The sequence below is a fragment of the Neofelis nebulosa genome, chromosome 10 (genome assembly GCF_028018385.1).
Source record: "Neofelis nebulosa isolate mNeoNeb1 chromosome 10, mNeoNeb1.pri, whole genome shotgun sequence".
Taxonomy (NCBI): Eukaryota; Metazoa; Chordata; class Mammalia; order Carnivora; family Felidae; genus Neofelis; species Neofelis nebulosa.
In genome coordinates, this window is record NC_080791.1 from 51599646 (window position 1) to 51627615 (window position 27970).

Genomic DNA, 27970 nt, shown 5'->3' on the forward strand with positions numbered 1-27970 from the left:
ATCTGAAAAAGAAGGTAAAAGTGTGAAAACATCAAATTAGTCCTGCTATGAGATTTTATCTTAACCTTAAATATCAAACAAAACAACAATAACAAACTTTTTAAATTTATTTTTAGTTTTTAATGTTTTTATTTATTTTTGAGAGAAAGAGGAGAGAATTCTAGTCGGTGGGGGGGGGGGGGGCAGAAAGAGAGGGAAGGGAAGAATTCCAAGCAGACCCCACACTGTCAGTGCAGAGCCCTCCTAAGGCTCAAACCCACAAACCACGAGATCATGACCTGAGCTGAAATCAAGAGTTGGACGCTTAACCAAGAGCCACCCAGGCACCCCAATAATAATAAAATTTGATTTTGGATTAGACAAAGTATGTTCTGTATATATTAAAATATCAGTGGATTAATCCACTTTATTCAAGATTACCTGTTGGTTGACTGTTCTACCAAATGCTTGACTAGCCATTGAGCATGCGATGATGAATAAAGTAGACACAATCCCTGACACAGACAGTTTATCATCTAGTGGAGAAACAGACATTGAATAACATCAGATAGATAATGTATAGTTTCTAATGTGGTAAGTAGTTTAATAATGCAGTGAATGAAAGAGATGTTTCAGCATAACATTTGCTGGGATTGGTGAACAAGGTCAAGAGAAAAATTCAACCCAGGAATGAATACATACAAAATAAGCAGAGGGGATAAAAGTAGAAACTGTCAAGTGTTTAATTTAAAAAAGAGACAAACATCTGCTTTGGCAAGAGGCTATTGAAAAGGGTTTGAAACGTTATATTTGGCTCAAAGTATAAATAGGATTACCCATGTTGACGTTACTATTCGTTTTAAATTAGTTCAGTGAGTTCCCTAAAATAACAAAGATCCAAAGTATGAGTGTGATATTCCTCCTCATTTTGTTTTATAGATTTATCTGATACATGCAGTTTGCTTCTAAACATATTTTAAAGATATTAATAAACTAAAATATTCACAAAGATGGATGCCCAAGACCTGCAAATCATGCTGTATGTAGTAATGGGTAACAAAAGAAAAAAAAATGCTCCACACCTGGAAGTGGAATGGAATGGTTATAAGAGCTACATCAGACATTATTTTCAGTCCAGCCCTTTCAAGTACTGCCATACCTTTTGGAGCAATTGATTTAATTTCTCTAAGCCTTAATTTGGTAATCTTTATTGGAGAGAAAAATATAACCTATTTCTGGGGCACCTGGATAACTTAGTCGGTTAGGCATCCAACTCTTGATTTTGGCTCAGTATCTCAAGGTTCTTGAGCCCTGAGTATGGCTCCACACTGACAATGTGGATCCCTGTCTCTCTCTCTCTCCCTCTCTCTCTCTGCCCTGCCTCCTGCTTGCTTGCTCTCTCTGAAAATCAACAAACTTTTAAAACAATGTGTGTGTGTGTGTGTGTATGTATATGTGTGTGTGTGTGTGTATATATATAGATAGATAGATAGATAGATATAGATATAACTATAAAACACCTATTTCTTATGTTATTGTGAAGATTAAATAATATAATACATGTAATATGTTCGGAATAATACCTGTCATGTAGTACATGTTCGACAAATGTTAGCCAGTATATATTTGATGTCTGCTAATTCTGATAACCTACTATGCTTTCCTAATCTTCAACTTGTTGCACTTGCCTGGCCTCATTCTTTAGGAAACTGCTTTTCTTCCACTGCAATCCTATAATTCTTGTGGAGCTCCCAACCAAAGCACCCATCTTCCAGATGATGGAGGTGGCCTTGCACCCCAAGCCTAAAGAACCATAATGCTGCATCACCTTGGCCAAAGATTGGTAATGGATCATTATGTGAATGTAGCTGGCCAGTTAGAATCCTTCCCTGTTGTTTTTATGTGCTAAGCTGCAGGAAACTTTCTCACGTTTCAGACTGTCACGGTGTGCTTCAGAGCTAGAGAGGCCATGTCTGTTATCACATGTATCATATTGCATACGTATCATATAGGGCAACAGAAGCAACAAATGCGGAATTTAGCTAGGACTCCCAATCTTATAAAACATTCCCCTTCTGAAGATGGAATGTCCTAGCATCTCCAATGGAAGATTTTGAGAGAGAACTGAAGGCAGAAGCTAGTCTAATGGACTACATAAGTAGTCGTGATAGTTCATCTGATTCTAAAAGTTCATCATCTTCAGGTAGTGAGGATAGTTCCAGTGACTCAGACAATGAAGAGTACAGATCCTCTCCTTCTGAGCCAGGAACTTGTATCTCAGGACATCCTGTCATGTCTGCCATGCCACAGTGCAGGATTCCTGATACGGATGCTGGCCTGAATAGATCTCATGAGAACAGTGGCCTTCTGATGAGTACTTTAAGAAATGATTTGCAGCTGAATGAATCAGGAAGTGACAGTGATGATGGAAGAAACTTTCAGATATATATATATATATATATATATATATATATATATATATAGCACGTGTAAGACGTGGGATAATTTATTTTATACTAAGAGTAAAAATTTCTAAGACTGAAGAAAATGTCTCTTAACTTTTGATAATAAAAGAAATTAAATTTGATTCAGAACAACAACAACAACAAAAAAAAATGGCCACCGGGCACATATGGAGCCCTGCATACAGCAGGTGCAAGGAAGTGTGGGCCTCTCTCTTCTCAACCTAACCCCAGCACCTGAGTAAATGAAGCCAACACCCTAACAGAAGTAAAAGTGAGAGATGGGGAGAGTCATGATGAGAAACAGTTCAAGCCCAATCTCTTAGAGACCCAAAGCTTCTCTGGCCCTTGCAGTTTTTCCTTCATTTATGGGAAAATCACCAGTGTCCTGGCAATAAATTTCTATGTGCTGCTTAAGTCAGTTTGGACTGGGTTTCTTTTACTTGAAACTGAAATTGTTCAAACTACTACTGTTGTCATATAATGGCTATTGGTGAATGGCTACTGAGCATGATACTTAGGAACTAATAACTTTTCAGTAAATATTTTGAAATGAATTGAGTGATTTTTTTCATATTGATGAGTTGGAAGCTGTTTTCTGCATTAATATATGATTATCAAGGATGAAACAAAGTATATTCAGAATTAATTAAAATTCAGGATCAGAATGTATTGGAAAAAAATAGCATAGGAGAAATAGTCGAGTCTTTCAGGTGAAATGGACTTAAATTCAAACCCCCCTTTTATCACTTATTAGTTGTGTGGCCTTGGGAAGAGCCCTTAATTTCTGAGATCAATTCTCCCTGTAAAATAAAGAAAATCAGTACTTTGATATAATGTTATTGTATTAGCATAAATATTTAGTATCCTATACCTTCTCCAACTATCATGAATCTAGGTTCTTTGATTGTATAATCATTTTTTGCATAAGATACAACATACTAATGTTACAAAGCCATATTATAAAAAAATGAAATAAATTCAAAAGACCATATAGTAAATTCCAACTATACTTTTATTTCAAAAGTTTCTAGAGAAAATTTAATTTGGTGTGCATTATTTTTAGTATTTTTAAGTAACTGTTTTCAATGAATAGAATGCCATTTTAAATACATGTTAACACTGTTTTAGGAAAATTGTAATACATATCTTGGCAAGCTTTGTTTTGTTTGTTTTATTTTAGAGAGAGAGTGCACATGAGCGGGGGAGAGGAGCAGAGGGAGAGAGACAGAAACTTAAGCAGGCTCCATGCCTAGCATGGAGCCTGATCTGGGTCTCCATGTCATGATCATGAGACTATGACCTGAGCCGAAATCAAGAGTTGGGCACTGAACCAACTGAACATGGCAAGCTTTAATTATTGACTAACTACACTGACTTTTCTGGTAATGACTCATGAGTTATTTCCATACCCCAATTTTTAAGTGTATTTCATTGATAACAATTTTCTTTGTATGTTTTAGTATTCTTAGTGAAGTTCTTTGCATAGCCAATAATCGGGGTAGTAAAGCTTAAATCACAGAATCACTGCAGCCCTTGCCTTCTTTTGAATGCTTATCTTTCCTGATAATCAAGGGTATTATTTCCCATAGGCAGCCTCGTACATCTATGACATATTAGAAACTGTCTTTAAAAATCATTTTCCATTACCAAGGGAGTTTGGGATAATGGAATGTGTAGTCACTTTCAATTTGTGTCAAATTTTCTGATGCATTTGTACCACCAACATTTTATCAGCTTGTCACTAGAACAAATGAAGTTGCAAATTGCATTGACTTTTTTTCATGAAATCTTTGAAACTTTATTTTTAACATGAGTTCTCTCCTTTTTATTTCTATAGTGTAGCAGGCTTGATTTTCAACTTTCAGGGTCTTTGTCACTTAGTGAGTATGGCATTCGGGAGCAATAATTTCCTGGGGCCTTGAAGGTTTTGGGAGAAAAGATTCAGGCATATAGGGCATATTAAAGCTAAATGCAGATTGAAGCAATAAGCATAGAACAATTTGATGAACTACCTGTAGGCAGGAGTGGAGAATTTCTGACACATCAGGAAAGCCATTATGTCCTGTTATGTTCAATAGCCCAGTTGGCCTAAAAGGTTACGGGTGATGTATGTTTTCATTATCTCCTATGAGCTGGATGTCTCAGAAGACCCCAGATGGCTTATTGTGGCTGCGGTTCTCTTCATTTGCACTATAGCAACCTCTGTCGCATCACACCAATATGTTTGTGAGGGTCAGTTTGCTTTGAGGAATATTGTCCCGTGATCTCTGTAATATTCTTCTCCCTGAAAATCTGCAAGGAGTTACCGCCTGGAGAATAACTGAAAGCTCTTCAAAAACACATCTTGATTTCCTGAGTGTCATCTGTCACTGTAAAAGCAATAATAGCAATAAAACATCAGTGACATTGTTATCGTTTGTTGAACATACATTATGTACCAGGCATGCCTTACATACAGTACTTCATTATATGTTCTTTAACATATCCTGTTAAACCAGGTGTCATGAGTTATATTTCACATATAAAAAAATAAGATGACATTAAGAAAGTAACTTGTCTAAAACTTGTCCTAGATGCATTAGAGATAGCATTCAAACCACAGGTCTCCCTGACTCTAGAAAATTCTTAACAACTGCAGATCATATTTAGTTCAGCATGAGGAAGCTCACAGTCTAGTTAAATAAAAAATATATGTAAATGATACCTATTATACAATAATTTCATTTAAAAAGCATGTGTGTTTAAAGGGCAAGGGAAACAATATGTATTAAGAGCTGTTTATACCTATCTTTAGGGGAAGTGATTAAATCTAAGGAAGGGATCAGAAAATCCATAGAAAAGAGTAATTTATCATTGGAAACACAGTATCATAAGAACTGGAATCAGTCAGTGTTTAAGCAAAGGCCCAGAATAAGCCCTGAAATTACAATGTGTTGGGGGAGCAGTAAAAAAGTCACGGGTGGCATAGGAATTGAAACACCCGAATGTCTACACCTGTCTATATAAGCATAGGAAAAACTAAAGGTGCAGAAGATCAGACTTAAGATGAGAGAGAACAGGAGAGACTGAAGGAAGACTTTCTCTATTTTTTTTAAGTGAAGTCAATGAAAATATAAATTTATGAGAGACCTTTTTAAAAAATTTTTTTTAACATTCAATTTTGAAAGATGAAGACAGACAGCATGAGCAGGGGAGGGGCACAGAGAGAGGGAGACAGAGGGAGACACAGGATCGGAAGGAGGCTCCAGACTCTGAGCTGTCAGCACAGATCCTGATGTGGGGCTTGAATTCACAGACCAAGAGATCATGACCTGAGCTGAAGTCGGACCCTTAACCAACTGAGCCACCCAGGTGCCCCAGAGAGACCTTTATTTTTAAAATAAAATGCATGTTTTCTGCCCATTTCTTCACTGGGTTATTTGTTTTTCGGGTGTGGAGTTTGATGAGCTCTTTATAGATTTTGGATACTAGCCCTTTGTCCGATGTGACATTTGCAAATATCTTTTCCCATTCCGTTGGTTGCCTTTTAGTTTTGTTGGTTGTTTCCTTTGCTGTGCAGAAGCTTTTTATCTTCATAAGGTCCCAGTAATTCACTTTTGCTTTTAATTCCCTTGCCTTTGGGGATGTGCCGAGTAAGAGATTGCTACGGCTGAGGTCAGAGAGGTCTTTTCCTGCTTTCTCCTCTAAGGTTTTGATGGTTTCCTGTCTCACATTCAGGTCCTTTATCCATTTTGAGTTTATTTTTGTGAATGGTGTGAGAAAGTGGTCTAGTTTCAACCTTCTGCATGTTGCTGTCCAGTTCTCCCAGCACCATTTGTTAAAGAGACTGTCTTTTTTCCATTGGATGTTCTTTCCTGCTTTGTCAAAAATGAGTTGGCCTGGGGCGCCTGGGTGGCGCAGTCGGTTAAGCGTCCGACTTCAGCCAGGTCACGATCTCGCGGTCCGTGAGTTCGAGCCCCGCGTCAGGCTCTGGGCTGATGGCTCGGAGCCTGGAGCCTGTTTCCGATTCTGTGTCTCCCTCTCTCTCTGCCCCTCCCCCATTCATGCTCTCTCTCTGTTCCAAATATAAATAAAAAACGTTGAAAAAAAAAAATTTTTCAAAAATGAGTTGGCCATACGTTTGTGGGTCTAGTTCTGGGGTTTCTATTCGATTCCATTGGTCTATGTGTCTGTTTTTATGCCAATACCATGCTGTCTTGATGATGACAGCTTTGTAGTAGAGGCTAGAAAACATGAATAGACACTTCTCTAAAGAAGACATCCGGATGGCCAACAGGCACATGAAAAGATGTTCAACGTCGCTCCTCATCAGGGAAATACAAATCAAAACCACACTCAGATACCACCTCACGCCAGTCAGAGTGGCCAAAATGAAGAAATCAGGAGACTATAGATGCTGGAGAGGATGTGGAGAGACGGGAACCCTCTTGCACTGTTGGTGGGAATGCAAATTGGTGCAGCCGCTCTGGAAAGCAGTGTGGAGGTTCCTCAGAAAATTAAAAATAGACCTACCCTATGACCCAGCAATAGCACTGCTAGGAATTTATCCAAGGGATACAGGAGTACTGATGCATAGGGGCACTTGTACCCCAATGTTTATAGCAGCACTCTCAACAATCGCCAAATTATGGAAAGAGCCTAAATGTCCATCAACTGATGAATGGATAAAGAAATTGTGGTTTATATACACAATGGAATACTACATGGCAATGAGAAAAAATGAAATATGGCCTTTTGTAGCAACGTGGATGGAACTGGAGAGTGTGATGCTAAGTGAAATAAGCCATACAGAGAAAGACAGATACCATATGGTTTCACTCTTATGTGGATCCTGAGAAACGTAACAGAAACCCATGGGGGAGGGGAAGGGAAAAAAAAAAAAAAAAGAGGTTAGAGTGGGAGAGAGCCAAAGCATAAGAGACTGTTAAAAACTGAGAACAAACTGAGGGTTGATGGGGGGTGGGAGGGAGGGCAGGGTGGGTGGTGGGTATTGAGGGGGGCACCTTTTGGGATGAGCACTGGGTGTTGTATGGAAACCAATTTGACAGTAAATTTCATATATTAAAAAATAAATAAATAAATAAATAAATAAAAAAAATACAGTGATAAAAAAAAAATAAAAAAAAATAAAATAAAATAAAATGCGAAGATTGATACCTGTCTTACCTATGATGTGGGATTATTATAACATTGAAACAATTATTATATAGATAAAAGCAGATGTTTTAGGATATGCAGCTTGCCTGTCTTGGCCATGACTGTCTCCTGTCATCTTGAAATTTTTTTTTTCATTTTTTTTCCAAAAGGAAATTAGGTAAAATGAATAAACCAAGCTGTATTCATTTTAATGTTGTTTCATATTTACTAACATTTCTTTGTATACTCATTCAAGAAACATTCCACGTGGAGTAAAAATGAGGCAGAGGAGACCCCAGTATCTGGCACAGACTATTTATATAAAAGCCTCTCCTTAACTAGTAAAGTCAATTTTGCAGAAATGTCCAGTGCAAACATCATGGTATTTAATAAATAGATGGAATGTCCTTTAAGATGAATCCAATATTAAGTTTGGTCTTCTGCTACAAACAAGTATTCCTTCACTTAAAATGACCTTGTGTCATATGTGTAAAAAGTTTGCTCTAATACAATGGGACTAATCCATTTGTCTTAGAAAGCCGTGCGTTTGTTTTAGAAGAAGAATTTCTCTTTCATTACATAGGCTATTATTTGCTTTGTCAAATCCCTCTTGGCCTTGAGCACACTCTAGAAATAGGGATTCTTTAGAATTGCTGATAAGGATGTTCTACTAAATATTACCCTTTATAAATCTTTGAGGAGGCTCAGGAATTGGTGAAGCAATCTAAAGATTTATATAAGGAGACGTACAAATCTACCCAAATGAGGACACATCTGGGATGTATCTGGGTCTACCCTCTCAAGGGCCTGTGCTATATAATGCTGCTTCCTTTTTTTTTTTTTTTTTTTTATTTTGGAAAGGCAACAATACATATGTACTCCTTTAACTTTTTAACATCTTTGTTGATATCTAATTGATACATAATGAACTGTACATATTTAAAGCATATGATTTCATAGTTTTGATGTATGTATATATCCATGACACCATCACTACAATCAAGATAATGAACACATCCATCACCCCCAAAAGTTTCCTCTTGCCTGTTATTTCTTCCCAACCCTTGATGTCCCATCCTTACAACACCTGATCTGCTTTCTATCATAATTCATTTCCATTTTCTATAATTCTATAGATTCTATAATTTTCTATAAATGGAATCATACAGCATGTTGTCTAACTTATTTCACCTCAGCATAATTATTTGAAGATTTATCCATATTATAGCATACATGGGTAGTTTATTCCTTTTTATTTCTGGAGTAGTTATTGTATGAGTATATCAGAGTTTGTTCATCCATTCTCCTTTGACAAGTATAACTCCCTTGAACTTAATGTACCCTTCGTGATCTTTTCTTTCATGTCTCTGCTATTATAAATTCTTTGTGAAAAAGTATTTCAAAAGCTAGGTTCTCCACTGTCTCTTAATCATAGAGAGGAAAGAAGTACCTTAAGGATACACAGGGGTATAATTACAGTATTTATGATGATGATAATTAATAATAATAATAATAATAATAATAATAATAATGTGCTTTTAATATGCATAGCACCAGATGAAGCTTGTTGCTGTTTCCTAAGCTGGGCATAACATCTCCCTGTTATGGGAGTCCTGTTATGGGAGCATCTTAAGCTGGACTAACAACTCCCCTGTTTTATTTTAAATTCTTTTACAAAGCAACCCATGGGTTATGAAGATGTGACTAAAACTATTATGATTAAATTTAATCATTCATTTAATATATTTTGAGGGCCTACTATATTTCAGGCACAGGACTAGGAAAAAGGGATTCAAAAGTAACAAAAGACACATGCTTCTTCTTTCATATTCAAAAGTGGATTGATTGTATGCATAATAAGTTGAAGCATATATACAGGCCCTTCTAAAGCCCTGGCTTTGGCAGTATGTTCACATGGTCACGTATTTTAGAGAGGTTGCAAAATCCATCTGTTTTATTTTAATGCACTGATAAGAACCTCTATCTCTTTATACCCCAGCTTTCCTACTACACACTTTTTCCCAAGAAGAGTAGCATTGGAATTGTCAGGACATTTTGGAGATCCAGCAAAGGGTAGTTGGTGTGGAGAAGTAGATAGATAGAAACATACATATACACATACTTACAAACATACGTACAGCATATGTATAGTTAGCATATGGTTAGCATGTAGTAGCACAGATACATGTGGTTCACAGTTAGTTCTGTGTATATTAATTTAGGACTAGTCACCCCAGGTGAGAAATGGTATGTAGAAATCCTACTGCCCACTCTGCCACCTCACTGGGTTCCATGATCAAAAGGTGCCTATCTATAAACTGTTACACAGTATAAAGTTGTCTAGTGGTGCTACACGCTGGAATGATGTGGATGGTGGAAGAGCAATTAGAATTGAAATGGTTAGACCCAGAAGTTGTGTGTGTGTGTGTGTGTGTGTGTGTGTGTGTGTGTGTGTGTGTGTAGAGACAAGGGTTGGGGGGAGGAGAAAGGGACAAAGATGTTAGGCTGATTGATTGGTAAAACTATAATGTTATTTCTCTGTGTATAGGATATTTGTACTATTTGTCAACTTTCAATATTTTATTTTGATGTGATTTATTTTCTCATTTTATTTTTTTAAAGTTCATTTTGAGAGAGAGAGAGAGCGAGAGAGCGCACATATGTGAGTGGGGCAGGGGCAGAGAGAGAGGCAGAGAAAGAGGGAGAGAGAGAATCTCAAGCAGATTCCACACTATCAGGGCAGAGCCCAACACGGTGGCTTAAACTCACTAATTGTGAGATCATGACCTGAGCAGAAATCAAGAGTTGGATGCTTAAACAACTGAGCCATTCAGGCACCCCTATTTTCTCATTTTAAATAAATATTAACATGTGACTTTGATTTTCTATTTCTTATTTTGGATTATATTTATTTGAGTCCTCCCCCAACTTATAAATACTTGAGGCAACACAAAAGTAGAATCCATTGCTGTTTATATGTTACAGTTCATCAGGAAGACAGGCCAATAAGCATACATTTAAAATACAAGGTTATAAAGGTTAGATAAAAGAACTTCAAGGAGCGTACAGGACAGGAATAAATTCTTACTTGAATTCTTGGAGAAAGTGGTGTTAAAGCTGAGATGTAGTGTAAGTTGACCAAAGATATATATGTCCTATGTGTCCCTGTACCTGTGTGTGGGGTAGGAGAGAAAGACAGGAGGGTGTTGATAGATGTTTTACTTTCCCCTTAGACATACACAGTTTTAAAATATGTGGGTGGGTGACATAAGATCAAATTTTACAGATTTTTAAACATATATTTTATATACAGTGGGTACATACATTTTATAGTTAATCCTGAGGCACATGAGTGAAGAAATGCCAAGACTTTAGGCAGAGAGACCATATTTGATTATGTGTCTTCCAGAACTGTATTTCTGTCCTCTAAGGCAGATGTTCTTAATTCTTTAGAGGCAGTTGTCAAGGAGCAGTTTTCAAACACAGTGGCATTTAGTGAAGGAAGGCTCCTTAAAGTAGTGAATGGTATCTGGGATTCCATTTTAAACACTAATACAATGTAAGCCCCACCCACTTAATCGATGTTTGTTACAGGGAGAGGATCAGAAATAATGGGCTGATGTGTCCATTTTCCACTATTTAATTTGCTCTGCCAACTTGACAAATTATTTCTGTCCTCTAAACTTCAGTTTCCTTATGTTCACAATAGGGGTAAAAATCCCTACCTTATAGGTTGGTTTGAGAACAAGAGGACCTAATAAGATAATCCAGGAGAGAAGTGCCTAGCATAAAATAAATGTTAAGTAAGTTTCAAACGAATATGCACTTTAAAAGTTCTACCATTTTAGGATTAAAAATTTAATTGTAAGATTGGAAATCATAAAACTCCTGGAAGAAAACAAAGACAGTAAGCTCTTTGAGATAGGTCTTTGCTATAGTTTTTTGGATCTGTTCCTGAGGCAAGAACAACAAAAGCAAAAATAAACCAAAGGGAATGCTTCAAACTAAAATCTTTTGCACAGCAAAGGAAATCATCCACAAAACAGAAAGGCAGTCTCCTGAATGGGAGAAGATATTTGTAAATGATATGTGTGATAAGAGGTTAGTTTCCAAAATGTATAAAGAACTTGCACAACTCAAAATAGGTAGGTAAGTAGGTAGGTATGTAGGTAGGTAGGTAGGTAATGATAGATAGTTAGAGATAGAGATATATCTAAACAAACAAACAGTCCAATTAAAGATAGGCAGAGGTGGGGCACCTGTGTGGTTCTGTCGGTTAAGCGACAGATTTTGGCTCAGATCATGATCTCACTATTCATGGATTCAAGCCCCATATTGGGCTCTGTGCTGACAGCTCAGAGCCTGGAGCCTACTTTGGATTCTGTGTCTCCCTCTCTGTCTGCCCCTCCCCTGCTCATGCTCTGTTTCTCTCTCTCTCTCTCTCTCTCTCTCAAAAATAAACATTAAAAAAAGTATTAAAAAAATGGGCAGAGAACCTGAATAGACATTTCTCCAAAGACATAAAGAAGGCGAACAGAAACATGAAGAGATGCTCAATGTCACTCATCATCAAGGAAAAGCAAATCAAAAACAACGAAATATCACTTCACACCCGTAAGAATGGGTATTATAAAAATACAAGAAATTAGTGCTGGCAAGGATGTGGACAAAAGGGAACCCTCCTGCACTGTTGGTGAGAATGTAAATTGGTACAGCAATTATAGAAAACAATATGGAAGTTCCTCAATTAAAAGTATAACTACTATATGATCCAGCAATTTTATTTCTGGATATTTATCTGAAGAAAATGAAAATACTAGTTAGAAAAGATAGGTGCACCCCTGTGTTCACTGAAGCATTATTTACAATAGCCAACATATGAAAGCAACCTAAATGTCCCATTGATAGGAAATGGATAAAGATACATATACACACGCACACATATATAATACACATATACACAATGAAATATTGCAACGGAATATTCCTTAGCCAAGAAAAGAATGAAATCTTGCCATTTGTAAAACATGGATAATAATAGAGGGCATTATGCTAAGTGCAGCAAGTCAGAGAAATCACTATTGACAGTGACAGATGAATATGAAGACCACAGTGATATGGAACATTCATATGAACTCAGTTTCTCAAATGAATCCAAGATAATGGTACCATCATCTTGTACAAAGTATGGTCTCTATCGTTTTAGAAAGAGGTGTATCATCTTTGAATATTAAGTAAATATTAGGGTATTCTCAGAGGGATATAAAATAAGCTTTCAGTGACCTGTTAAAGTTACTCTTTTAGTGGACTTCTGAGCGTTATTCAATTTTTTATTAAGTGAATTAATTCAAAGAGACATTATACATGTAGGGGGAAAAAAAAAAGAAAAAAAGTACCTCATCAAGAATATAAGAGAGGATCTATTGACAGTATCTCATTATAAAATGATAGAACTTTTCTTTTTTTTTTTTTTTTTTTTTTTTTTTTTTTTTTTTTTTTTTTTTTTTTTTAACATTTTTTTAAATTTATTTTTGGGACAGAGAGAGACAGAGCATGAACGGGGGAGGGGCAGAGAGAGAGGGAGACACAGAATCAGAAACAGGCTCCAGGCTCCGAGCCATCAGCCCAGAGCCTGACGCGGGGCTCAAACTCACGGACCGCGAGATCGTGACCTGGCTGAAGTCGGACGCTTAACCGACTGCGCCACCCAGGCGCCCCAGAACTTTTCTTTTTTTAACTGAACTGTAGTTAACATATAATATTATATTCAGGTATATAACATAGTGATTCAAAATTTATATATATTATGAAGTGATCACCGTAATAAATCTAGCCGCCATCTGTCACCAAACACACTGACTGTATTCCCTATGTTGTACATTATATCCCTGTGACTTACTTATTTTGTAACTGGAAGTCTGTACCTTTTAATACCCATCACATGTTTCACCCAGCACCCAACCCCTCTCTTCTGGCAACCACCAGGTAGTTCTCTGTACCTAGAAATCTTCTTCTGTTTTGTTTGCTTTGTTCTTTATAGGTTACACATATAAGTGAAAGCATGTGGTATTTGTCTTTCTCTGACTTGCTGCCCTTAGCATAATGCCATCTATTATCATCCATGTTTTACACATGGCAAGACTTCATTCTTTTTCAGGAGTGTCCAAACTGGGCACTTGGCATGGATTATCTTGTTTAATTTCCATAACAGTAACTTGGGGTTGATATTATTATTTTCACTTTTGAAATGAAATACTTAGGCAGATTTGGAAACTAACTTTTTAAAAAGGATTCTTAGGGGGCGCCTGGGTGGCTCAGTCGGTTAAGCGTCCGACTTCAGCTCAGGTCATGATCTCACGGTCAGTGAGTTCGAGCCCCGCGTCGGGCTCTGGGCTGATGGCTCAGAGCCTGGAGCCTGCTTCCGGTTCTGTGTCTCCCTCTCTCTCTGCCCCTCCCCCGTTCATGCTCTGTCTCTCTCTGTCTCAAAAATAAATAAACGTTAAAAAAAAAATAAAAAATAAAATAAAAAGGATTCTTAGTTAAGAGGAGGGGGAGTGAACTTGTTTTTTCTAGGGCCCAGCTCTCAGGCTGTTGGTCTCACCATGACACAGCAACAAAGAAAGCTCTTGTTTTTAAAACAGAAGCTCAGCAACAGCCACATCCTCAAGTCATTTTCCTCTTTGGAAAAAAAAGAAAGACAATATCCTCAAAGGCCAAAAGTATCTTATCTCTGTTCTTTCAGGATCTGCACCAGTTCTACCCAATAAGGTGACCCACATATGTAAAATTACATTTTCTAGTAGGTGCATTTTTAAAAAGTTAAAAGAAATAGGTAAAATTCACTATAATAAAATTCAACTCAATAAATATATACACAATATTATTACTTCAACATAAGTATAAAATTATTACTGCAAATTCTTTTCATAGTATATTTTCAGAATCTGATGTGCATTTTATACTTGCAGCATATCTGATTAGCCACATTTCAGGTCCTCAGTAGCCATAGGGGCACTGGGACCTGCCTTACTGTGCAGCACAGATTGTATAGTTCTAGTTAGGACTAGTGATAAACTATCTCAAGCAGGGAAATTTTAGGCCTTATTCCTTAAAATATCAACATGTCTACCGTCATTTCTTCTATATTGCTGACCTTCTTTTCGACTCAGTGCTACATGAGGATCAATAACCTAGGTTTTAGAGTCAGGTTTCCATAAAACTCTGCTCTACCCCTTACTAGGTATGAGTCCTTGAACAAGTTATTTAACATGTCTTAGCCTCAGTTTTCTCGTTTGCAAAAATGGGGAGAATGATCCCTAGCACTCAAGTTAGATATAAGTTAGATATGTCTCCTGGCACATGATACTTGCTCCATAAGTAGATGCTCTGAATGTTAAAATTTAATCTCATTTTCTTCTGTGTGAACTTGAACCGAGATTGAGTGCGCTATTCATTTTTTTTAATTGTACTCTTTTTTTTTCAGGTTTATTTATTTTGAGAGACAGAGGGAGAAAGAGAGCACATGAGCAGGGGAGGGGCAGAGAGAGGGAGAGACAGAATCCTAAACAGGCCCCACATTTTCAGCACAGAGCCCTAGGTGAAGCTCAAACTCATGAACTGTGAGATCATGACCTGAGCTGAGATCAACATTTGGATGCTTCACTGACTGAACCACCCAGGCACCCCGAATGCACTATTCTTGACACAGATATTCTATATCATTTACTGTTCTACATATGACACTCCTCCCTCCACCCTGGCTCCACCTCATTGCTGCACCCATAATCATGAATATGGATTAGTCAATCACTCACCCTCTGTGAGTAGGTAAAAATCGGTATGGGTTTCATACATGTTGTTGAATTTGTTTCCTGATGTATTGGAGTTCCCTGCAGAATGACCCATGTGGGCTAGTTGGGATAATTTATAACCTTTTAGAAATCCCATTAACTCGCTTACAGATGAATATTCTGTAGTACTGAGCTCTTTAAGTATTTAAATTCTTTAAGGCCCATCTACTATCAACTAGAACAAAAGGAAACTATCGTCCTTCTACCCATGCTGTTCCTTCTTCCCAGGTGAAACAAGTTATTACAAGTCCCCACATACTTTCTCTTGGTTTCTCCTGGTCCTAAGCTAATTGCATAGGTCACCTTGCTCAAATGCTAGAAAGTGCTGAAGGCCAATGTATGAGTCTCAAGATTTCTTCCCAACAATATGTATAAAATTCCTACTGAAGAAGCGGGAGCTCTGTGTTCAAAACTCAGCATGCTATTTATAGTGTTTCTCCCATTTCAACCTATCTGAGAAGGACCAGCTTCTTACTACTCTCTCCCAAAGCTGTTAAATCAGAATCAGGCGTTTATCCTCAAAGAACTTATTATCCCCTTCTTAAAACCTAGTCTGGGGCACCTTGGTGGCTCAGTAAACCAACTGAGCATCTGACTTTTGATTTTGGCTCAGGTCGTGAAGTCGTGGTCCTGAGATGCAAGCCTGCATTTGGGCTCCGTGCAAGGCGTGAAGCCTGTTTAAGATTCTCTCTCCCTCTCCTTCTGTCCCTCCCCTGCTCACACTCCCTCTCTCTCTTTTAAAAAAATAAAAATTAAAAACAACCAGTGAGAGATGGGGTGGAGAATTCCAAGAAGAACTATCTCAATAATTTTCCTTTCTGAAAAAGACATGCTAAAGAAATCATACAGTTATTCTCAATGTGTAGTTTTGACTAATGCAAAATTGCCATTCTATTAATTGTAGCTTTTAACTCAAAATACAGCATTATTCGCATTCTAGCCTTCATTTCCCAAAGAAAAACCCACATTTAGGGTAAGATTATCTTATCCTCTCATTAGTTTGTTAATAACAAATAAAATTTAAGAAATATTCATTAAAATGTTACTATTGCTTGAAGTGTGTATTTTAATATCAAATTAGTAAAACATGGTATTTACATATTTTATAAACAGGATCACTAAAGTGTGTGTGTGTGTGTGTGTGTGTGTGTGTGTGTGCACGCAGGCACATGTGCGTGAATGCACATATATGTATGTATGTAATTTATGTGCTAGTCTAGTATTAAAAGGTTTGGCAGAAAATGAGAGAAATAGGAGTGTAAATAAGTCATATAAATATGACCATCCAAAATTCATCAAATATTTTATAATTCTTTTTAATTCTTACTCTTAGGTTGTGAACAAAATTGCTTTGCCATAATCTTGTCTTTTATATATGAGGAAGCTAAGGTCTTGAGCATTTATGTTGTTTTCTTAAGAATAAATTTTGGCCAAGAAAAGGATGTCACTTCACCCATACTACCACATCTGTTGAAAATTTATGATGAATTAATTAACAATTAACATGGCTAAACACCATTGTATAGATATTCACAAGACTTGCTTTGCTAAATAAAACCTTTTCCTTAGAGCGATAGTCTTATTTGTAAATGTAAATGCATTTTTGAGGCTCTACACATAGGCTTCATCTCTTGGAGAGGTGATATTTGTTGTACTGGAGAGCATCATTTAATGTCAGCTTCTTACTCTCTAATCAGGGCTCTACCACTTTTTGGCTGTATGACATTGGAACATTCCCTTCATATCTCTTATCTTCACTGTCTGCCAGAAAAGTAATTATTTATTCCCTGACCTCTTCCTGACAGTATTATAAAGCACAAATAAATATGGTATTTGAATGTTTGCTGACAATATTGAGACCATATACAAGCCATAGGGCATTCTTACCACTCCTTTGCTCACTGAGCTTGGTAACTCAGTGCGGCCCTGTGATGTAGACACAAGCCTTGGGAATAGATTGTCCTGGGTTAGAATCATTACTTTGACCTTCACTAGATCTGAAACCTTGCGGGGCGGGGAGGGGGGGGAGGTGGTGGCATTTAACTTTCTGAACCTCATTTTCTTCTTCTGTGAAATGGCTACTTTGACCTCTCAGTGTTCTTCTGAATATGATGGCTGCTGAGAAATGCACCTCAATCCCCTGAGGTTGATTAACATGATAACTGAAAGAAACCCACTCTGTAAGTTATCTTATGGCAAACTGCTATCACTTCTTTATCTTTCATTCTATTATTTTCCAGCAAAAGCAAAGCATATCCAGCCTTTAACTTACAAAAGAAACCAGCCTCAAGAGATCTAAGCATATTTCTCACTTTATGAGGTAGCTAAAGTATCCTTTGAAAAGAAAGACCAATCCACTGCTAATCTCTGGCCTCTTAGTTGTCACCATGATATTATTCCTCTTCCCAAACCATTTTTTGTTTACATTTAATAACATTTGAGAGAATCATTAAACCACTAATCCTTGTAGGACAAGAAAAAAAAAGAAAAAAATATATAGAGTTAACAGGGATATAGTCAGATATTCAAACTGTTGTTTTGTATCAACACCTTTGTTGGCTGCAACAGGTGCAGATGGAAAAATAGATTGCCTATCAGAATATCTGTAAGTGACAAAACAAACCACCGTCACCACCACCATCACCAACAACAGCAAATAATTTCTGCATCATCTGCCAGAACAGTGTCATATGTCTCTCACTGAGTATTTGATTTAGACAGTTATCAGAATTAATTTGCATTACTCAAAGGGGATCAAAGGGCTGAGGTGCATTATTTACATGTCAGCTGTCCTCATTTACTATTTAAAATTATAAAGGATCCTATTCTTAGAGGGACATAAATGAGAACTGCTTTATGACCTGAAAAAAGTCACTACCATGTGCAGGTGTAACTCCACATCAGAGAACCTTTACCATTTCATTGAGCCCTTCTAGATACAAAGATGGCAACAGTTGTTTGACAATACATTAGCTAATGTCCAACATGAGAAGCATCTCTGTCATGGGAAAAGAAGTGATCATTCAGTCCTTCTCAAAGAGGGCACTGTTGATATTTTGGTGATGGGACAGTTATTCATTTTGAAGGACATTCTAGCACATTGAAAGATGTTTAGCATCCCTGTCTTAAGTACTTTGGGACAACCAAAAATACCCCCACGTTTCTAAATGCTATCTAGGGAGTATTATAGTCTGTCTTTGAGAACTACTGAGGTAAAGCAAGGTAAGGCTCATCTGGACACTAAGAGCCCATCTTTGGAATCAGAAGGATCTTTATTTGACTCTTGGCCATGAACTTACTAGCTCCATAATCTTGGTTACTGAAGTTCCCTGAGTCTCAGTTTTATCTGTCACTTGAGGATAATAATGCCTTCTTAAAGGATCAATAATTTAATGCTGGTAAAGTCATTAACATGATGCCTGGAGGGGCACCTAGGTGGCTCTTGGTTTCTGCTCAGGTCATGATCTCAGGGTTCGCAAGTCTGAGCCCTGTGTCAAGCTCCACACTGACAGTGTGGAACCTCCTTGGGATCCTCTCTCTCTCCTTCTCTCTCTCTGCCCCTCCCCTGCTCATTTGCATTCTCTCTCTCTCTCAAAGTAAATAAAGGCCAAACAAAACATGATGCTTGGCATATAAGAAATGCTTATTTAAAGAGTAGCTAATTTGACAAATGTGTTTTAATAAAAATTCATATAGACTCAGAGAAAAAAAGTAGCTATCACAGTCAATAGTGATTATTGTAGTTGTCATGGGAAAAATGACACTGGTGATGCTTGTGGTACACATAGGAGTATCAGTAGGTAAGGTGTTTCAGATGTATATAGTACCTTACTGCCTGAGTTGGAATTTCCATGCTGCTGTGTTATTTAGGCCAATTCCCTGTACAGTCTATGCTTCATATGTAAAATGAAGACAAAAATAGTGCAAACTATAATAGTTTCTTGTAAAAAATAAATAAGTATAAATACTACAAAGTGAATCAGGTTTAGAGATGCCTGTGAATTCAGTGGAGATAGGAGGGGATTGGATCATATGACTTTCTGCTTTCAAAATCTTAAACCACGTTAGGTTCAATTGCTTTTGTGCTGCTGGCTCCACAGTAACTAGTCACTGTCTTACAGAGGTATGTCAGGGTGGCTCAACTGAAGGTACTGTTGTTTTCTCAGGTAATTAGATCTGGCTCAGACAGTCTTCACTTTCAAGACAGTTTAGTATTTAAGATGTATTCTAGATTCTAGCCAAGGTAATTAGTTCTCAGAATACCAAACAGCCATGATTATAACAGGATCTTCTCTTGGATGTGGTACAATATGAAGGCTACAGGAGAGAGTTTGTGTGAAATCCTAAAGGGAAAAGAATGGAGCTGTTAATAGTTCAGCTTCAGCACATCCATGAATACGTATGTTTTCATCCTAACGGAAAATAAATTGTCAGAATGTTTGTAATGTTAGCCGCTTTGGGATTAATAAAGTACGTAAATCACTTTGATAAATAGTAGTTATTTGCTAACTTTGCCTCCTGATTATAAAAGGTTGTTTTGTTTTGATTTTCTATTTAATTTTCACACTTTATGTTCCTATATGAATTTTAAAAGACAACTGGGAATTGACTTTTCAAATTAGAGTGTAGGCTGCTATGTGGTGATTTCATACAGAATCTGCAACCCCTACTCATAAATATGTTGTTGATGATCACCATATTATCTTGCTTCTCAGAACCTATAATTATTAACAGATAGAGATATGACATCCTAAATGCAGGGGGATCCTTTATCATAATATCAGCATTTTTCCACTCGGGAGTAATCTTTCTGAAAGTAATGACGCAGTATTTCAATATTTCAAAAGGATAATTTCATTCCTCTTTAGATTCCACTTATTTGTTTATTGAGTGACTACCTAATCTATGCTACATGATGCCTGACCTAGCCATGTTGAAGATATGAACATAAATGAAACTGTTTATACCCATAGAGTAGTTTAGAAGAATCATGTATTTGATAAATGTACTACACTGTGAAAAATGCAGTAAAGGAAACAGTTGGGGGTACAGGATGAGTCAAGAAGGGTAGAGATGATGATGCCTTACCATAAGTCTTACAATATCACTTATATAAATAACTCAGAATAATCAGGGAATTTCAAAGCTAGAAATTAATTATTCTAGCCCTATTTCGTACTACTTCCTGCTATGCATGCCATGAGTGTTGTTTAGTAAGGACATGGGATAATGTAGACTTTCCAGTTTTATAGACAATGATCCAGTTCCTCCTGCCCCGTATACTAGCTATATGACCTTGGGCAAGTTATTGTATTTTGCTTAGCTATAACTTCTTTATCTGTAAAATGGAAAAGGTAAAATACCCTTTAGGGTTGTTGTGAAGATTAAATACAGTGATTTATAGAAGAGGGAATGGCAAAATATTTAATAAATGTTAGCTGTAATTATCTTATAGTCCACAGTTTTTCTACTTTCTATTTTATCACGAATCCACTGTTTTTCTACCTTAAAATTATTGTTCATTAGAGTTTGCTTATTTGAAATGCATGTACTTCTGTATTTCTACCTATTGAAATCCAAGGTCTTAAAATGTTACTTTCTCTTCAGTGCCTTTTCAGGTTTCTTTCAAATGTGTGAATATAATACAATCACTTGTGAACATGTTCCATTTTTTCCTCCTCATAACCGTATCTATTCGAGGCCAAGGTATATCATATTACCAACATAGTGTCTCAATACCAATTAGCTACAAAACGGACCCTCAATACTAATTTGTTGAAATAAATTAAGCTATAGACAGGTAGTTAATAGTTACTGGGTTTTATTCAATCAAATGTTGTACATCCTGCATTTTCATGCATTGCACATTGAGACCCCCTAAATCATTTTTCTTTATCAACTTCAAACTTTATCAGTTTAGGAAGGGCACTTCAATCCATCTGACAATGGCTCCACCTATAAGCCAGAAGTTCAGTTCATATGCATCACCACCTTTGCTTGTAAAGTAATATCCATTTGTGGAAATATTTTAATATTTTATTCACTTTGCCTTTATTACTTTATACAAATGGATGAAACAGATAAAAATGAAATTGCTGAGAGTGGTGAGGAGAAGCATAGGTTTCATAAACTCAATATAATTAAGGCAAGATGGAGATCATTAGGCTTGCCTCAACTTTAGCCTCTATCAGGCATTCACTGGCCTTAAGCCCAATCAACTGTGTGTTCCATTATAAAGGAAAAGGATAAAACTAAAGTGCACAGTGCTAGAAATATGCATTAAACAACGAACCTAAAAGATGAGCTGCCATTAGAGATTCTGTAATTGGTTTTAACATATTGGGAATGGAACACCTATTAGAATCTGTGAATATTTTGTTCAGCTTGTGAACATTTACCATGATACGAAAGTTGGAGATTGTCTACTGTTTTATTCCTTTATATATATAAAAAAATTGAATAGTTGTAAACTTTAAGTTGCCAATATTTAAAGGAATAAATAAATCTTTCATCCCCAAATTTTACTTACCCCTGACATTATTTTTCTGACACTGTTAGCTATGCTAATTTCATAAAGAAAATTTTAGATTTAGTGAAATTGTTCAATAAATCATTTCCCTTTCTTGTAAGGATATCTCAGATATGAATAGAAAAATAAATCAAACCCAGAAACTTTTAATTTGATAGAGATTATAGTCATTAACTGAAATCTTGTTTTGAATTTTAAGTTATACGATTATCAATGAATTCATTATCTATGTATATCTGCAACATGGTTTTTTTTTTATTAGTATGTGTGTCCTAATAAAAAAATTCTAGACCGTCTTTGGAAGAGAAGTTGAATTTCTTTCACAAATTCTGCTACTCAAAATCATACATTTTCTAAATTTGTAAGAAGTAAAGTGGCTGTTTTATGGTAGAGTATTTTAATGTTAATGTGAAACACCTGGCAATCTTCTTAGAGTGCAGATTCTGCTTTAGCAGGTCTCAGGTGAAGCCTGAGATTCTGCATTTCCAACAAGTTCTCGGCTGCTGCTGCTGCTGCTTCCAGTCTGGACATATTTAATAGCAATTGGGTAGAGCACCAAATATGCAGTCAGAAAATTTTACTTCGAACATTTCATCTACCATTTACTAGCTATAGAAATTAGGTTAAGTCACACCTGCTCACTTTTTCCATCTCTGTTGTTCTTACTTTATTTAGTCTAAGCCACCAACATTTCTCAGCTCTGACATAGCCTCTTCATTGTTTTCTCAGCATCTGACCTTGCCCCTCTCCAGTCCACTCTCCAGACCACAGCTCAAGTAACAGTTCTTAAAAATACTAATCTTATCCTATGGCCAACTGCCTAAACCTCCCTTACCAGCTTTTAATGACTCTCCTCAAAGATAAAATTCCAAATTGTTACCATAATCCATTAAGTCCCAGTCTGCCTCTTTCATCTTATCTCGCTCTCTGTTCTCATTGTTCGTTAGGTTTCACCAAATGGGCTTTTCCTTTGTTGCCTAGGTGTGATCCCCAGGTAAGCAGAAACATATAACCTGGAAACTGGTTAGAGATGCCAATTCCAGATCCCACCCTTGGAACTTTCTCTCACTGGACAGGGCCTCTCCCATAAAGGCAGTGCCTCTTGGGTTTTCTTTCTTTCTGATTCTCCAGCACTCAAAACACTGCCTGGCACAGTGTAGGTTTCCAATAAAAAGTTTTGAATGAATGAGAGAATAAATCCTTATAACCTCTGTATTATTTCTTTATCTGTAAAATAGATAAAATATTGCTTCCCTCACAGGTTACTTCAGATTCATTAGCATATATGAACGTAGAAAGCAGAACGCCTACTTTAAAGATATTCAAATAGGGTTTTTTTTAAAGATATTAGTTTTATAAAGCACTTTTACGTCATTTTCTCAAGTATACCTACATTTTTTGCTTTTACAAAAACAGTTACTTTACGCAGCTTTGTTCATTAAGTCACTCACTCACATATATAACATTGGATGTTTGCTAACACTGTTGCTTCTGCGTGGGATAGTATTCCCTCTATCTGGAGTTCTAGCTGGTGACATTTCTTAAAGCCTTTACTCAATGCATCTGACAGTTGTCTCCTTCTAGTTTCTGGTGTACCTTAAACTTTCCTCTTTCAAAGCACTTAAAACATTTAAAAATAATAAGTGTTGTTTTAATTTCAGAAGTAGCATACATTTGTTATAGAAAATATTTTTAAAATGCTGATAAGTAAAAAGAAAACCTTAGTTCCTACTGTAATCAAGAGCTTTCATGATAACATAACTTCTTAAGCTCTTCCATATTCTTTAATTTTTTTTATGTTTATTTATTTTTTGAGAGAGAGAGAGACAGCAAGTGGGGGAGGAACAGAGAAAAAAGGAGACACAGAATCTAAAGAAGGCTTCAGGCTCTGAGCTGTCAGAGCCCGATGCAGGGCTCGAACTCATGAACCGTGAGATGACGACCTGAGCCGAAGTTGGACACTTAACCATTTGAACCACCCAGGCATCCCATTCCATATTCTTTAAATTGCAAAAAAATTGCTATAGTTTAGGTAAATTTATTTGGCATTTCCAAACTATGTACATAAGATTTTTTAATCATATTAGTTAGTTGATATTGTGCCCTATTAACGTGAATTCTCCTAACATATTATAGGAGGGCATGTTTAATCAAGTGCATTTTGCAAGTATTCTTTTAAAGAAGTAATGAAACAGCACTAGTCATGTGGATGTAAAATTGTATTGCAATTAGGTAACATGGTAAGGACGGAGTTCCGTAAGAACATTTGATTTACAGTAGATTTCCTGTGCATTCTCTGAGCCACTTTCAGCTCTGCACCCAAGGGAACACCTAAATGCACAAAGCTACTTCCTCTTGCTATTGTAGAACCAATTAAATTAATTTGTTGGAAATAACATTGTCTATCGCTTGCACTGTGCTAGATTAGATTCTTTCTGAATCTTCCTGGGTTTCACTCTACAATGTGTATAGCACTTTGAATTTTAGTGGCAAGAGCTGCAGTCTTCCTTTGCTTATATAAAAAAATTGATTTTAAGTACTCCCAAGAAAATAGAGCTTTCTCAGAAACCTGCATTTACTTTGGGAGACTGCTGCATATATTTTCTGACACTTAGCATCACTTAGGATAGCAAGAAATAAAAAGAATATAGAGATTCTGTTGCATTATTTGTATATCTCTAACTTTGGGGATTCTTTCCCATATCCATTAGGGAGAAGGAATTTCTATGGAGGACAAGATGCTACACGATAGGATAGGGAATTATAGTTGGATGAAATTATCTCATTGAATTTTTTATACTGTGTGTCCTAATGCCAAATTCATCTGTTCACTAAATGAACATTGATGAGCACAGATCTAACACAGGTCATAGGGAGGATACACCAGATACCTGGAATATTTATACATATGTATGTATATCTTTATAGGAATGTAAATAGAGGTGCCTGGGTGGCTCAGTTGGGTAAGCATCTGACTTTGGCTCAGGTCATGATCTTGTGGTTTGTGGGTTCAAGCCCTGTGTTCGGCTCTGGGCTGACATCTCAGAGCCCGGAGCCTGCTTCAGATTCTGTGTGTCTCTCTCTCTGTCCCTCCCCCACTCACACACACACACACACACACTCTCTCTCTCTCTCTCTCTCAAAAATAAGCATTTAAAATTTTTTTAAAGAATGTAAATATATATTTATACACATTAATTATATATATTTATTTAAAGGTTTATAAATTATAAATAGACATAAATATTTAAGACAACACAAATCATTTGCATGTAAAAGTGCAATTTCTGGATTCAGTCAGTGTGTGTACATGGAGTAGGAGAGGAATATGTAAGGAGAAGACCAGCTGGAGGTTGGGTTGAATGATTTCGAGACCAGCATATTTATTTTGAGGTGAAAAGCCATAGTAGTGTGAGACTAGGAGGTAAGCAAAGATCAGATAGTTAAGGGGCTTCTAAAATACAGAATTTTGACATTTGGCTATAGACAGTAGGGAGGCATCCTGTCATTCAGGATGCTGTCATTGAATAGTTACCCAAAATGAAGTAGCCCTTAGTATAGTTAAGTAAGGTCTCTTTAAACTAAATAGATTTTGCATGCTTGGGTTTCGGTTTCTTTTGATAGTTTTCTGTAATTGACAGAGGCAGTGTTTCCACATTCCTGGAGACTGTAACTTGCATTATTGTGGAAGGGTCGCGGGTATGGGAAACAAGAGGACCGACTTTGAACACTGATTTTGCTGTTAACCAGCGATGTAGTCTGAACCACGGCACTTTTCTCTTCGGTGTCGCTGTCTGCAAATTAGGAAGGAAAGTGTTGTTGGAATAAATAACATTAAACCTCCTTGGATTGTTCACTTTCTTTGATCTCTTGTGACTGCCACTAACAACTCTTGTCTTTTGTCTTTTAGACGATAATCCAGATTAACACTCATTCCAGGTAATATAAAACCCAACCTAAAGTTAAATAGGATTTTGAAGTTTGCTCTCACTTGGAAACAAAGTTCAAGAAGGAAAAATGTTATATGCTGCTGCTACAAACTAATTGAATTTGGAATTTGGGCAGTTTTGAAGATTGCTGCCTTATTGTTGTTGTTGTTAAAGCTGTTAGTACTATTTAAAACTGAACAAGTACGTTCCTGTTTGTCATTTGTAATAGTGTGTGGTACATAGTAAGAGCCCAATAGAAATGATCTTCCTGATAGTGTTGCTTATGAGAAACTAATAAGCTAAATTTAGTATTATGTATTGTGTAAAGTACACATAAATTTAGTAAATGTAGTAGTACTAGTATGTAAAGTATACAACACAGCATGTCCTCAAAAATGCTAGTTTCTGACTCACCTTATAGGGCCCTTGTCAACCTGTAGCTATCTATGTTGCTATTCATCTGTGCTTTTTGGGTGCTTTCCTGTAGCACCTGATCCGTTTTACAGTACAAGTGGCTGAGCTTCAGTAATGGGCAGATGACTCATTCTGAAGATTGGAGATTATGTTAAGCATCAGGGCAGTGAAGGTGGAAAATAAAAACCTCCATAAAAGAAGAGAGAAATAGAAAATGATACATGACAGCCTCAATATTTTTGACAGACTTCTCTCTGGTTCATGAGTGAGGAGGGCAGAATGATGGATATTAAGATACCAGAGGTGGAGGTGCTACTTTACCATTTTACCACTCAATGCATAGCAAATTGAGCCAGTGCAAAAGTAGATTTTTATTATAATGGCCAGAACCCTTCCTAGACACAGATGAAACCTCAGCCCAAAGGAAGAAAGAAGCCCTCTTGGAAGAGAAAAAAAAAAATCACTTTGAGAATAGAAACAATACAATTCAAAATTGGATGATAAAATTTTGCTTATATTTAACTAAAGTAGACTGTTATTTAAGAATTTTGGAAAGGATATGACCTAAACTGTGCTTATTGACAGCTCTGCAAAATCTTGATAAATTAGATCTATACTACTGGCTTTGCTTTAAACCTAAGCTTGAATATGACTGCTGGATCTCCCGTTACTCAGTAACTGTACAATCTGAAGAAAATGGTTGAAACTCCCAAACTTCATCTTTCTCATTTGTAAAGTGAAGATACAAAACCCTAATTGCAGAGTCATGCTAAGGATTAAGTGAGATAACAGCAATGACCTTGCCTAACACAGTACCTGTTATTTAGTTGGTAATAAATCAATTTCAATTGCCCTAATGTCAGAACCTTTACACGTTGGACAATCCCATTTTACTATTTGGTCCTCAGTTTTTCTATGCCTAAAATGAGTTTTGGAGTGAGATTATTTATTAAATTTATTACAGCTCTAGCATTCTACTCTTTATGTCTTTCTATGGCTCTGTTCCCTACACATATTTACATGCTAAGAAAACTATCAATGTTCCTAAAAAAAACAAACAAACAAACAAAAAAACACCTGGAATTTGGGAAATTTCAGGTATTCTACCAATGAACAGAAAGAGATCCTAGGGTCAGTAGGCAGCAAGAAGTAGCTTTTAACCTTACCTAATTTGCCATATCTATTATATGTATTGTATTTATGTCTGTAACCCAAGCCACTCCCTACTTCAGGAGACTGAGTCTAATACTAAGAATGAAGGATTCAGGACATACCAGTTTGTTTTTTGTTTTGTTTTGTTTTTTTACAGTAAAATCCTGGACTTTTTGCTTTTCCCCAGTTATTCCTATATGTTGGTATTATGGTGGTGGTAAATTACTTGCATATTTGCCTGTGTTGTCTTGTTTTAAGCTCCTTGTTCAATACCGGGACCTTGGCACTGGGAAAAGAAGCAGATTTCCAGTTTGACTTGTACAGCTCTTTCTTGGCCACATGTTTTCTTATACCTTGTTCCCCAGTTGGATCAGGTACCATTTCTTCCACAGTGGATCTAGATGTTTAACCCCATCTGACATGATATTAGTGGGTTGCATAGGTAGTCTCTGTAAAATACTCCCAAGCTAGAAAGCATGATGCTAATTTGATTCTACCAAGCAAGACACCCTGCTT

General features: G+C 36.7%; 1 protein-coding gene and 1 pseudogene across 13 annotated transcripts in view; both read left to right on the forward strand.

Moving 5' to 3' along the window:
• Window positions 1–27970, forward strand: part of TENM4 (teneurin transmembrane protein 4) — a 2920333-nt gene that overhangs the window by 803960 nt on the left and 2088403 nt on the right. The gene's annotated exons all lie outside the window — the stretch shown is intronic.
• Window positions 1554–27863, forward strand: LOC131486563 (ELL-associated factor 2-like; annotated as a pseudogene).